The 14,784-nt window shown below is 38.5% G+C and overlaps 1 long non-coding RNA gene across 1 annotated transcript in view; it reads left to right on the top strand.

The window, feature by feature from the left end:
* The window catches only part of LOC139134071 (uncharacterized), a 38,173-nt gene extending 31,509 nt beyond the window's left edge, over positions 1-6,664 (top strand). The window contains exon 5 of the long non-coding RNA XR_011552708.1: positions 3,345-6,664. This is a non-coding gene — a long non-coding RNA (uncharacterized lncRNA). The remainder of the gene's footprint in view (positions 1-3,344) is intronic.
* The last annotated feature ends 8,120 nt before the right edge of the window (positions 6,665-14,784 follow it).

Raw genomic sequence — 14,784 nt, 5'->3', positions numbered from 1 at the left:
ATCCAACCATTGCTGAAAAAAACAGACCTCAACCCAAATATTCTTAAGAACTATCGACCCGTATCAAATTTGTCTTTCTTATCGAAAGTACTTGAGCAGATTGTTGCTGCCCAGCTGAATACTCATCTCAGAAAGTACTGTCTGTTTACCAAGTTCCAAAGCGCGTATCGCGCCCATCACAGTACAGAGACGGCCCTTATGCGTGTACACAACGACATCATGCTCGCCCTCAACGACAAGAAAGACGTCGTCCTTGTTATGCTGGACTTATCGGCTGCGTTCGACACAGTTGACCATGAAGTCCTTCTACATAGACTTCAATTTCGTTTTGGTATCACCGGCACAGCACTATCGTGGTTCAGATCATACCTCAACAATCGCACTCAGTGTGTCAAAGTGGGATCTGCAACATCATCCAGTACACATATGAAAAGTGGCGTTCCCCAGGGCTCTGTTTTGGGTCCCATTCTTTTCACCCTCTATACGGCACCACTGGAAGATATCATTGTACAGCATGGTCTCAACCACATGTTATACGCAGATGATACACAAATTTATGTTGTTTGCAATAAACCAGATGAAGTCCAAGGGTCTATTGAAGTATGTGTTGATGACATTCGCGCCTGGATGAAATCAAATATGTTAATTCTTAATGATGACAAGACGGAGGTTGTTCATTTTCGTCCGGACTGAGATCTGATGTAGTGAAACTTCCAAGCCTAAGGATTGGCGAGTTTGATATTGCTCCATCTGCTACCGTTCGTAATCTTGGCGTTACCCTTGATCAGTCTGGCTCTATGTGCGACCAAATTAATCATATCTGTAGAAATGGTTTTTATGCTCTGTCTAGGATTGGCAAGATCCGTCAGCTGTTGGACAAGTCCACAACGGAAAAAATGGTTCACGCGTTTATCACCTCTTGTCTAGATTACTGCAATGGTCTTTTATACGGCATCAACAAGATTCAACTTCAACGCCTTCAATCAATTCAAAATGCTGCTGCCCGCCTTATTTCTCGAACCCGTAAATTCGACCATATCACACCTGTACTAATCGATCTACACTGGCTACCTGTTGAGGCACGCATCAAGTTTAAAATCATGCTGACTGTTTACAAAGTTATTCATCGTGTTGCACCACTATATTTGATTGACCTGGTTGAGCTCTACACCCTGCTAGAGATCTTAGATCTGCCGATTCTCTGCGATTAGTGCCACCTTATGGGAAATTTAATAAGTCATATGGTCAGAAGGCTTTCTCTGTTTCTGCACGTCTCTGTGGAATTCTCTGCCAGCCGAGATCCACAATGCTACATCTGTTGACTGTTTTAAACGTAGTTTAAAGGCTTACCTTTTTAGCCAGTATTATTCATGCTAGGGATGATCAGTCATTTTTTATCTGGAACTGTTTTTTATTCGTTTCTGCGACTTTTTTTTTTAACATTTTTGCATTTTTTACAAATTTTGTGCTGACCTTTTCCACATGGTGAATTTTTAATGCCGTACGAGTCTTGTACGGGTCATTTTGCTCGCTTGCCTGCTTTTTAATGCATTTTATTGAATTTTTACTTTTTTCATTTACTTTTGGATTTTTGGACTTTTTCCACTTGTGACTCTTGTAATGGATTTTTGTTTTTGTCTTTTGTTTTGTTTGTTGTGTTAAAGGCACTGAGACGTATGTGTAGTGCATTTCTTCTAAGAATTAAATTATTATTATTATTATTATTAATATCTTACCAAGGATAATGATCAGCAATGTTATGATATTCACACAGATTAAGTATAATATTATACAGACATGGTTTCTGTTTTGGTTGACAGTTTGTTGATGCATTACCAGGTTTCTTCCCACAATGCACCACTGCAGCCAGGGGGTCATGTGATACAGTAATAATGTTCCTCCCTGCACAAATAGCAAATGCAATGTTGAAATTTAACAATACCGGTATGCACTACAAAAATCTAAGGCATAAATATGGAAGTAAATCAATTCATACACAGTGCAAGAGATAGATTTATCAAAGTCAAATTTCAATGACTGAAGTTAGATTTTAAAGAATAAAGGAAGCAATAGTATTCACTTGGGTTTGCAGCAAATCATAGGGTTAATCAACGACTACTGATTTATTTTACATACTTTGTTTCTGAACATATTTTGAAGTTGCTTTAAAGCCGCACTTTTCAATCCCAGGTTCTTTCTATTTCTTTCAATCCCAGGTTCTCGATTTATTTTACATACTTTGTTTCTGAACATATTTTGAAGTTGCTTTAAAGCCGCACTTTTCAATCCCAGGTTCTCGCATTAGTGGAGTTCTCCTCCCAGTCAAACACTTGGCCAGTACGATGTTTGATTTCTACAACATTAATTACACAAACTGATCTCAACCATTTGTCACATTTTGCTAATCCTGCAAACAGAGTTTATACAAGTGTTTGATTGACGGTCGGCTCAAATCGCCAACAGTCATTGATTCCCCATCACAAACGCTCGAATTTCCTAAAAAATTGTCTTCCAGTCGCGTTAGACTTTGAATATAACAACAGAGTTCGATCAGCAGCAACTTCTCTCTGACCGCTTGGCAGTATAGTCTGACTGCGTTTTTGCGGCCGGGGAAAACTAAAAAGTGGCATTTTCTGGAGCGTGTGCCCACGTGTTGACTGTTTGGTATCCTTTTACACAATAAACGCCACAATAGCTTCACGTCCTTTTAAAGGGAGGCTCCGCCTGTAAGCAAAATAACAATTATACAGTGGAACTGCACCAAAATGCTTCAAAACTTAGAACAACTTATTACTTCACAGTTGTTGTTCTTGCTGTCCTGTCTAATCAAATATTAAGCTGAAGTGACTTGTCATTTTCGTGTCAATTTTTGTGTCTCATATTACAACTGGCACTATTTGTCACAACTTTAATACATTTTTAAACAAAGTATACAACCTGGAGTAGAAATTTTGTAAGGTATTTGCATTTCTATAACAACCCAACCAGCCAAAAGTCTGCAGTAACACACCCACTTTTGTCCAACGCATACTTGTAACTTTTTCTGGTCGATATCAGTCACTCCATTTTCCATTGTAAGCATCTCCAATAATGAGTTTATAATCACTGACTCTGAATACCACTGTATCTTGTAGTGGATCTACATGTATGTTATGAAGAATTTCTGTCCTTGGTGACGGATCCACTCTGTAAAATTTCAACAAATCATTATCATTATTACCAATATAACTCCACTGTGCTTTGCTACCGTGTATGCAACCTTGATATCATTTAACGTTAAAAGAAATTCCATGGTTGTTTCAAGTTGCTGTGATCAACATTTTTCATGGTAATTGTATCTGCAGCTCCCTGGAGAAGACTGAAGCATTCAACTATTTCCAGTCGCTCGAGTGCTCAGGCAGCAGTGTGTAGCAAGGTCAGAGGTCTCACAGTGCCTGCACACAACTGAATCTTTGTGTCAACACCCTTGAGTAACGCAGACAATCTGGGACAGTCTTCCATCACCTCACTTTGCTCTAGCTGTCACAGCAGAGAATGATTTTCCAGCAAATCTATGGCAATTTCATCTGACGCTCAATGAGCATCATTTGCAAAGGAACGTGCCAAGAAGAACATGCTAAATATATAGTTTTTAGCTCATATTTGGTATTGTATATAAATACCACAAAAGCTTATATGGTGAGTCGATGGCGTCTGTATAGGTCTGTATGTATGTATAAGGGTATGTATATGCGGATGTATGTCCGTCACACGCAAAGGCTCCCATACCGCCAAAGCTACCATCTCAGTGTTTGATGTACAGGTAGATGCAGGGGTTGAGATGTGACGTTGTTCAAATGAACATGTCAGTGTCAAAAATATGCCAATGAGGTAAGAAAAAGGGGAAATCCTGCAAATGTGCAGGATGGTGGCGGTAACTGAAACAGCCCACACATCTGAGTAAGAGGTTTTTGACCTTTAACCTACTTGTATGCAGGGTAACTATTATGTTGGGAGTGGTGGCAGTAACTGAAACAGCTTATTAGTCATTTCCTGTCATTGTTTATGAACTGTGACATATTAACAGACCTGCTTAACCATGGATGTCTATTTTTGTACATCCATGGTTGAAACATTCTCTGCTATGCGTGTTCGGCTTAAATTGACCTTCAGTACCTAAAGTTTCAGACCTTATTTGTACTTTTGTCATTCTTGTTTTTCTGGTTTAAATATTTCTTGTTGTTTTTCTGGTTGTACTGTGCAGAAATCATTGTCATAACATCAACATACCGGTAGAATTTTCCTGCACTGAACAGATAGAAACAACACTTATTGTTGATCTTTGGTATGTACATGTACCTATTCTGATCAATTTGAGCGACACCGTTGGATATGTTATAAGTGTACAGAAATTAACTTTCTCTATAGAGAATAAATTTTAGATACTCTGAAAAGAAATTAAAGACTAATTGGACTGGCTAGCTAGTTTCGGGTAAGTGGACTGGGAACGCTAAAACTATTTATTTCGTAAAGTGTATATGTGACAGATATACTTTGATCATATTGTATAATGTAGAGAAAGGCAGCAATCATGATATCAAATTATATGCCATGGTTCTCACAGAATAATCCAATTCAAAAGTGCTTCCAGTCTATTTACCCACAAGAGTTACTCTTTTAGTTGTTATGCTTGTTAGTCCCCGCGGACGAAGTCCGGCGGGGACTTATAGATTGGGTCCCGTCTGTGCGTCCGTCCGTCCGTCCGTCATCAACAGTTTCTCAGACACTGCTGAACCAATTTCGTTCAAACTTGGCACAAACGCATAGCACTATAACCTGCAGATGCACGTCGATTTATTTTGTGATACGATCGAATTTGGCCGCGAGGCGGCCATTTTGTTGCGATTTTTCATGTCTTTGGACCACAACTCAGACATCCTTGAGCAGATTATGTTCAAACTTGGCACAAGGCATAACACTATGGATGTCAAATAATTTTGCGATATAATCCAATATGGGCGTGAGGCGGCCATTTTGTTGCGATTTTTCGTGTCTTTGGACCATAACTCAGACATCCTTGAACAGATTCTGTTCAAACTTGGCACAAAGGCATAACACTATGGCCTACATGTGCGTGTCAAATAAGTTTGCGACACGATCCAATATGGCCGCGAGGCGGCCATTTTGTTTGCGATTTTTCGTGTCTTTGAACCATAACTCAAACATCCTCAAACTGATTCTGTTCAAACTTGGCACAAAGGCTTAACACTATGGCCTACACATGCATGTCAAATTATATTGCGATACGATCCAATATGGGCGTGAGGCGGCCATTTTGTTGCGATTTTTCATGTCTATGGACCATAACTCAGACATTCTTGAACCAATTCTGTTCAAATTTGGCACAAAAGCAAAATAGTATGCCCTTCATATGAACACCAATTTATTTTGTGAAATGATCCAATATGGCTGACAGGTGGCCATTTTGTTTGTGATTTTTTCATGTCTTTGAACCGTAACTCAAACATCCTTGAACCGATTTTGTTCAAACTTGGCACAAAGGCAAAGCACGTACTATGGCATGCATATGCATGTATCAACTAACCTTGCGATAGGATCCAATATGGCTGCAGAACTGCCATTTTGTTGGAATTTTGCATGTCTTTGAAGCATAATTCAAAGGTCATTACACCCATTTTGTCCAAACTTGGCACAAAGATCAAGCACTATGGCATACATGTCAATTTACTTCGTGACATGTTCCAATATGGCTGCCAGATTGTAAATTTTTTCCAATATCTCTGCCCGATGGTCATTTTTGGATTTTTTCATGTCTTTGAGGCTTAATCATATGCAAATATTCCTTAACCAATGTTGTTGAGACTTGGTACAAAGATAAAGTACCATGGCATACATATGCATGTCTACTAATTTTGTGCTATGATCCATATGGTCAAGAGACAGCCATTTGATTTCAATTTTGGTGTGATTTTTTTATGTCTTTGAAACATAAACATAGGTCACTGTCCCTCGATGGACTGATTTTGTTCAAACGTGATACGAAGATAAAATACTATGGCTGCATTCTTGTGCACATTGAATTGTTTCATTATATGATCCGAAATGGCTGATGGCTGATTACAACAACATACCCGATCCCATAGCATTTCGAAAATTCCACCAAACCATGTGTATAGTATGTGCCATCATGACACTAGAGGCAGTGAGGGCATCATTATGTGTGATGTAATCAAAAGTTCCTTCAGTGGTCATTACCGGCAGAGATGAGTCATTTATTGAATGTTCCTCAGATTACTTCATTATGCAAGTCACAGGCCTGATGCACCCGTTGCATCAATGTCATTCCACAGCGACCTAGACCACAGCTACCTAGACACCAAAGATTATAACAAAATGGACAAGCGGGGACTGTGTCATCAACGATGACTTGTTTGCGTCTACACTTTAGTTACCTTCATCATTTTAATGTCTCCAATGGCGAAGTGAGTTTATTGTAGTTTGTGAGCCTGAGTCAAACTGCCTCACCATTTGTTTCTGACTGAAGATTCAATCAATGTGTCGACTTAACGATCATAAATATAACGCAATGAAGGACAATGCATTTATTAATTATGAAAGACAGTCTTGTATGAAAGTGTCATGAAACTGTAATTTGTTGACAACATGAACAGTTCTCCTCTGATTTTTTTTCCAACGTATCATTATCAGGAAGCTGAAACATAAGTTTAATGTTCAAGGGATACCTGTATCAGTTGACTATTTTTCATGATTTTTCCCCTGAACATTATTGACAGAAATGCACATACTTCAGTTTGTCAGCATAACATAGACAGAGCTTTGAGTCAACGGTGGATTCAGGTGCAGCCAACGAACAATGCCCTTTTAAAGGGGTCCTTACTATGATAAGATATATTGTGTATGACAAGCAATGTGAACTGACTAATTTTAAGTCAAGAGGGTAATTGATTAGCTGTTCATAATTTGCCCTCCCACTAAAAATTTGTCGACCTACCCTCCCGCACTCAAACTTCATTTTTACCCACTCCCCACTTATTTTTGCCTGTTTCCCCTCCCCACTGTGAATTTTTGAAGCTCCCCTGCCCTGTGGCGAAAAAACTTGCCGATTTCCCCTGCCCTGGAAATAATTCCCCTCAAAATTTTGTCATTCCATTTCCCCTGCAGACATGAAAAGTTATAAGTACTTGTCCTGTGTCCCAATCCCCAGAAACACCATGGCTCAACTTCCCCTGTCCCTGTTTTAGAAGTAGCTTTCCCTCTCCTCGTTTTTCGCCAAGCCCTGTCCCCAGGACAACCAACCAGTATCTGCCCTGCCCTACAAAAAAACTAAAATTTGCTCCCCTGCCACTTAAAAACATGTCCCCTGCCCGAGCAAAATTAGAATTTCCCCTGCCCTCAAAAATTGCTCCTGGAACAGCTTTTTCGATGAATAGCTCCGTTGGCTGCACCTGAATATTGACAATACACTGTACATGAATTTTGGTCTGGACTCAAATACTTTTATATTTTGAAAACTGTATCATGAGACAGAGTCAATAAATTTGTCACAAGTGACTTTTATGCAATCACATGACATATTGATCATACCTACAGATTTTCAGGGATTCTCTCAACTGATGAACGCATGATAAGACTGCACTGGACATGTACCATAGCTACTTAGCATGCATTGTTCTTGTTGGCAAGTGAATTCTGGTTTGTGTTTGCCTATACATATGCAGGCTATTTCAATGAGCTTTAATACATCACAATCACATTTTTCTTACAACAGTTCTGGACATCTGGTGATTCATACAAAGTGTGGAATACATTCACAGCTCATTCAAAATACTGTATTCAAACTTCAGAATTGTTCTTATCTTACAACTAACGTGACAACAATTTCATAAAACACAGAATGACTAAATGTTTAAAATATACCCACAAAATTCTAATTATATTATATATATTATATATATATATATATATATATATATATATATATATATATATGTGTGTGTGTGTGTGTGTGTGTGTGTGTGTGTGTGTGTGTGTGTGTATACTGAATTACTGAATTTATATTCCACCTTTTGTTTTACCTTTGTTGAACGCAAGGGGGCGTCATCCTGTTTTCGAAAATTGGAATGGGGGTCAGCCACTTTTTGATGTCGGCCAAAATAATCACTGGCCCCCCACCAGGCTGAAGAAACTGACCAGTCACTTAATCCTAAGCATTTCAACATATCTCTAACCCATTCACCATCATGGTTGACCTATTCAGAGGAAAATAGGGTTGAAAGTTTATAATACAGAACAAAATAGCAAAGAAGTCATATTGTGAAAGCTACCTGTACTCTCCCCCAAAGGAGAATTTTCATGCAACGTTAGTATAATTCTTTCTTTCGGTGATAATTTAGGTATAAGTGTCTGTACCAAAGTAATGAAAACTGGAACTCATCATGCACATTGTTGCGAGTATGATGGTGATCTCCATCACCAAAGAAAAAACAGGGTGGGCCCAATAAGTCCACTACCCCCTCCCCCAATGACGAAAGAAACTGACCAGTCCCTTAGTGCAGATTTTTGCTGTGCGCTCTAACCCTAGTCTGAATTTCAATTACAGTAGACAGTCTATCAAAAGATGTTCCATATTGTCACAGGCTATCAGAACAGTAACATGCCGGGAATTTGCTATCACCACAGTAGAATCCGTTTCATTCTGAAGCAGAAAGCCTATTCAATGATTATTGTATTTCATATTTATATTTATTGTAAATTTCCATGAACATATCAGGTCCTAAATGCTAAAAAATGGGGTGGGTCGGGGCTGGTACCGAAAATATATTCTTACTCTGTCATATATTCATACTCTGTCGAAATCAAGAATAAAAATTTTGGGTCACCTTGCAAATGTTTGCACTAGAGAAAACCATGTACGCTATACCTGCAAACCACGTACAGTTTTTAGCTCACTTTTGGTATACCAATGTGAGGTAATCGTATACGCTGAATCAGTTCATTTGCATCCATTTGCATGTCTGTATGTCCGTCCACGTCAAAAACAGCTAAACGGCAGAACCTACTGTCTTAGTATTTGGTGTACAGGTGCACCTAGGGGTGGAGATGTGAATTTGTTCAAATGAACTTGTCAGTGTCAAAATATGCAAATGAGGGGGAAAAAAGGAAAAACCCTGCAAATTGCTAAAACTCTGTAACCGTTGGTCAGATAGGGTTGAAACTTAGTGTGCAGGTTCTTTTAGGTATTCTAAAGTAGGTGTTTAAAATTTGAGATGAAATTTGCATGTGTCTATTTTTCAGGTAATTTTTTCAGTTTTTAGTCAAAAAATGTTTAACTCTGAAACCACTCATCTGATTGCTTTGAAGTTGGTATACATGTTCCTCAGGATGACCTCAGTCAAGTGTATACAAATTGAATTGAAATTTTCATATTTGTAATTTTGGGGCAATTTTCCGAATTTTAGGTCAAACATTTTTTTATCAAAAACTATTAATCTGATCGCTCTGATATTTGGTATACAGGTTACTAAGGTGATCAAAATCAGTTTGATGAATTTTGAAGATATCTTGAATTTTATATTTTTGCTGAATTTTTTGGTTATTTTTCTCATTTTAAGTAAAATTTCTTCTTCTCTGAAACCGCTAGCCCAATTGTTCTCAAATTTGGATTGGACGTTTGCAAGGGTGTTACCCTTCTTATTGTTGAAATTACTACAAAATTGGAAATATTACTGTTTTGAGGCAATTTTTGTCATTTTTGGTCAAAAAATCGTAAAAAATATTTTCATTTTAAAGCCCCTGGACAGACAGCTTTTATATTTGGTGTACAGATGTCTAGGGATGACAATAGTCATATATATGTTGAAATTGTTCTGAAATATACAAATTTGTGTTTTAAGACAATCTTGTCATATTTGGTCAAGAAAACATGTTCTCAAAATTACTTGTCTGATAGCTTTGTAATTTGGTACAAAAGTCCCGAGGGATGTTATTAGATAAATTTTCTGCTCAAAGTGTTGGGAAACCCCCAAAGAGCTATATTTTAGGTAATTTTCTTTTGTGACCTTAAATGACCTGCACCAACCAAGGATTTGTTGTGAGACAGTTTCGAAGGCTGTGAACATAATTTTGTTTTGTTTAATATCAATTTGTAGTAAAATTTGATCCTGAAAACAAAGCTGGGTAAAATTTTTCATTGCAAACCAATTTTTGCAACTGTTACGTGTGAGACACACAAGAACTGATGAGAATTTGGATCCAGGATAATTCCAGATGTCATAATCCCCCCCCCCCCCCACAGTGGAAGGAATTTCACTATCTGTAGCTGATTTAAGTGCTGTTTACATTTCAATGATAGCGCTCATAGCATTAATTAAAACATCCCAAAGTTGTAAATATACTGCCAGCTGGTCTTATGTAAACATGGTCAACCAAGGGGTGGAACATTGATATTCAGGAGGGGGTAGGGGATAGAAGATTGATGAGGTAGCATTCCTTTTTAAAAGATCCCTTTTGTATTTTTCCCACTCTTTTTCCCCCTCTCCAACCTTTCCTTTTTGTCAAGCTTCTGTAGCTATTTTTTGTTGACATTTGCTTGTGTATGTAGGATCTGCTTGTTCCATTGCTATAGAAGTTGGTATGCATGTTTCTAAAGTTTACCTCCAGTCCTAAGTTGCAGACCTTACTTGCTTTTGTCATTCTTGTTTTTCTGGTTGATCTTTGGTACCCATACTGGTATGTACCAATTCTGATAAAATGTGATTGACACCGTATAATTGCGGTATTTTTTAGTCTAAGTCTAAGGGATGTCTAAATTCAGGTGAGAAGACAGGCTTCAGAAAATGCTGTGTCCTGAAGGAAGCAGAATCGAGAACTCGGCCGAGTGATGGCTTCTTTCTGCAAAAGGGGCAAAAAAAAAGTCCACCGGAGCGGTCAAAGCTGCTAAAATCGTCAGATTTTTTCCATCTTTTTTCTTAAAATTCAAAGAAATAAACTTGCTTTGAAGGTCACACTGTAATTCAAACATGTAATTGAGCGATTTTCAAATACGGCCGCCCGGCAGGTTCATTATTGGGTGAAAAGCCAATGGAGGCAGCCTCAATGAAAGACTTCAACTTTGGCTAAATTTTAGATTTCTCCAGTACAAATATTTGCACGGTGACCTCCAATGTTTATACTTGGTTTTCAAAGAGTATGGTTGAAAATTCCTTGAGGAAAGCATGAGCAAAGGTTTAATTAAAGCTCCGCTAGCTGCATCTTTAGGCTGTTTTTTCAGAACTTTTGTTTTGTGGTTTTCCTACACTTTCTGCATTGAATCCCTAAACTGCGATTTAAACCCAAGTATTTAGCAACTCAACACAACCTATATGAGTAAAGTATACATTGTTATAGTTGAAAATTGTATTCAAGTCCGGACTAGAATTCGTAAACAATAAACAATGATCACTACACACATACAAGCTGTGTTGACAAAAAGAATATTCGAAATTTCAGCATGACAAACGGATTAGGGTCAGACACGGTAGTTGATATACAAAAGCAGAATACTGAAAAACTTGCCACAAGTTACAGCTTGTGTCCCTTTAAAGTTTACTAGCCTATGGATGCTTTTTACCCAAAAATTGACTTTCCAGATGGCTGTATGTTGAGAAAAGGTCGATTATATGCTTGACTTTAAACTTGAACTTATTATATGCTTGATGTTAAGCTTGGACTTCAAAGCAGGTTGATTTATTTGAATTTTAAGAGAAAAACACGGGAAAATTTGACCAACTGGGGAACGTTTGGTCCCGGCGGAGCTTTTTTGATTGGGGATTGCAAAACCGCCCTACACAGCCGAATACATACTCGACTCTGCTTCATTCGATGGGACAGCAGTTTTTAAAGCTATAACTCCTCACCTCACGTTACACATCCCTAGGAGTGAAAAGCTGTTTTTATCACCTATCTTTCACATAAGTTACACAAGCAAGGCTGCCTGTAGGAAAAATCAAACTCGGTTACTGCTTTTTTCTTATACGCTCTATCTTCGTGGCTAACCAATTTAAGAAATTTACCTGCCCGTGAACAAATCTCCACAAACTTTCAAGTGACATAAAAAACAAGTTTAGCGGCTGCAAAGAATTCAAAGAAAAAACAAAACAAGACAAAACAAGCAAAAAACAAATAATTATCTACACATTTGGGCTTGATATGGGTCACTTAGCGGCATTTACCTTACAAGTTCACTGGACTGTCCTGAGTAAAACGTTCCAGGCAAGAATTTCTAAGGGGGTACGATCAGATTTTAAATGATTGCAATGGGCTCCATGATTGATCCTTAGACACTGGCGTGTCTGTTGAAATGGACGCGGGATATGAAATTATCAAAGGTTGCACTGATTTGGCACCGCAAGATGTGACGGACACTTTGTTGAAAGTGAACCGGTGTGGCAAGGACGAAAATTGGCAGAATATGCGTTGAACCACGGTCCCTCCACAAAATGTATGTGGAGGGACCGTGGTTGAAACTTGAGCCAAAGAACAGGTGAAAGTCGGGTAAAGTTGGTGGGTTTCTGTTGTTGAGTTTGTTTAGAGATTAGGTGTGTTTAGGCAGTTTTGCGATACCTAGAGTACTGTTGACAGTGAGCGAATAAAAAGCCTGAAGTCACGTGACCAACAGGTTACATATCCGCTGTTCATAACTTAGTTTACGATTTCACCGCAGCCTTACGAATCCGTCTATAAGGCTCAACTAGCAGCGTTAGCCACCAATGAGAGACAAACAACAGTTGGTATATTAACAGAAGAATTATGACAAAATCGGTTGCCAAAATTTTCAAATTCGGGAAATGCAATCCGTCAAAAAGTTATGTTTTCGACTTTTGCTCATTACATATTCGCTGGCATTTCACTATAACGGCACTGTTCTCATGAAGGATGGTCTCGTAAAAAGTTTTCTGTTTACACCCGCGTGGATATAACTGGTGAATTCCTGTGATTACACATTTCTCAAGTAGACCGTGACTATATTTGAGGTCGTCATAGTAATATATAGTAATCTCGTTTTAATACGTCTATGATGTAACACGGTCTACGAATAACTTCAAGAGGCCCTCTTGCACGCCGTAAAAGCATCGCTTACAAATAAAACGATCAGAAAATCAATATGTTTTGGTACGTAATACGGATCGTTGGAATAAAGTCATTGAAATAAGGTCGGGTGGGCCTCTCTCTGTCTAAAGAAGTAAAATTTCGGCGAAGTTGTGAGCTTGATGACCCGGGTTGAACAAAGGTCATCAACCTTTTTGGACTATTTTGACTCGTGAGATATCTATTATGATTTTGACCAAAAATTTCCAATGGTTGGTAAAAGAAATGGCTAAATATATTTAATTCGTATCCCACCAAACCGTGTGAAAACCTTATATGTGAAACCCCTCCGCCCCCTCCTCCCGACGTTGCCAGGCCATGCGATATGAGCCAGACAACGAGTCAGAGAAAGAAACTATCTGTTACACCAGGAGATGAAGATTATCACCTTTGCCTTAATATTACGGAGGTGTGCAGGGTTCCCACGATTTGCGCCCAGCTTATAACCAGGGTTTGTGGACTGGCCGAGGGAATGTGGTCTGGCTGACCCCGGAGCTAAAAAAGGACCCTAATAACTCTATGGGCTGACATACCTTTCTCGACTGTGTGATGTCTTGGCTAGGTGATTGGGTACCATAGTTGTGTTGTGAGTTCGAATCCCATCGAAAATTCGGAAGAAAGATAAAATGAAAGTCTTTTAGTTCTGGAGAGAATTTCCTCGGGCACTGTGTTGAGTTCAGCCCTGAGCGTCTCGTGTTCGGTACAAGCTCGCACACTATATAGACATAAACAATATTAGGGGAACGTCTCGCTATCGTAAGTTAGTGCCTTCTACCGTTTTCAGCTTTACCGCTCTTTTTTGTAGGAAGTGATGTAGATAATGGTCAATCACCGGTAAAAACGCCAGGAAAAGTTACTTTCCTTTTTCATTTCATTTATCTTTCGCAATGTTGACCAACCCATAAAATCCCCTGATAAATCCACGGATTAGAATAATTAGTTGTGTCGACTAATCTATTACAAGATGTGTGAGCTCATGAGATAAACGTCCTTGTAATGGAGTCATAAATAGAGTCAAGAGGCTAGGTTAGGTTATATAGTCATTTATTTTATTTACTCCGATCAGTCAGAGCATGAAGAAAAGGAGAGGAACTGATTGAGAAAACAGTGACAAAACTCAATAATATTAATAACGTCTGGTCTGCCTGTGATAGAATGCGCCTCGAAAGTCAAAGACTATATCTTTTGCGCAAACTTTCCTCAAGGAATCTTTTGACCGTTTTCTTTCAAAATCAAGAGTAAAAATCGGGCTTTTTACTGTAGAAACAAATTACCCAAGATTTACAATGTACCGGTATTTGAAATTAATTAAGAATGACCGCCGTCCCTGTGTTAACTCTATGGAGAAAATAAAATTTTCGATTTTCGAAAAACTAAGACGGTGACAATTGTTCTTACACTAAAAGCTTTAAAATGAGCCCCTCAACCTATAATTATATTTTATATTACGTGTGTCTTAGCAGTTTGGTAATATTTAGAGTAGAGTCCGATGTCACGTGATTACCCCAATATATAAATTTCTGTTGTTCATATCTTAGTCTACGGTTTCACAGAAGCAGTCCGAAAGTAGGCACAGTTTTACGGTGTAGTTTAGAACGCTCAACTTGGAGCGGTCACAATCGAAGAAACGCGTAGAGC

This window comes from Ptychodera flava, chromosome 5 (assembly GCF_041260155.1).
Source record: "Ptychodera flava strain L36383 chromosome 5, AS_Pfla_20210202, whole genome shotgun sequence".
NCBI lineage: Eukaryota > Metazoa > Hemichordata > Enteropneusta > Ptychoderidae > Ptychodera > Ptychodera flava.
Note: the sequence above shows the minus strand (reverse complement) of the source record. Positions and strands in the feature narration are given on the sequence as shown.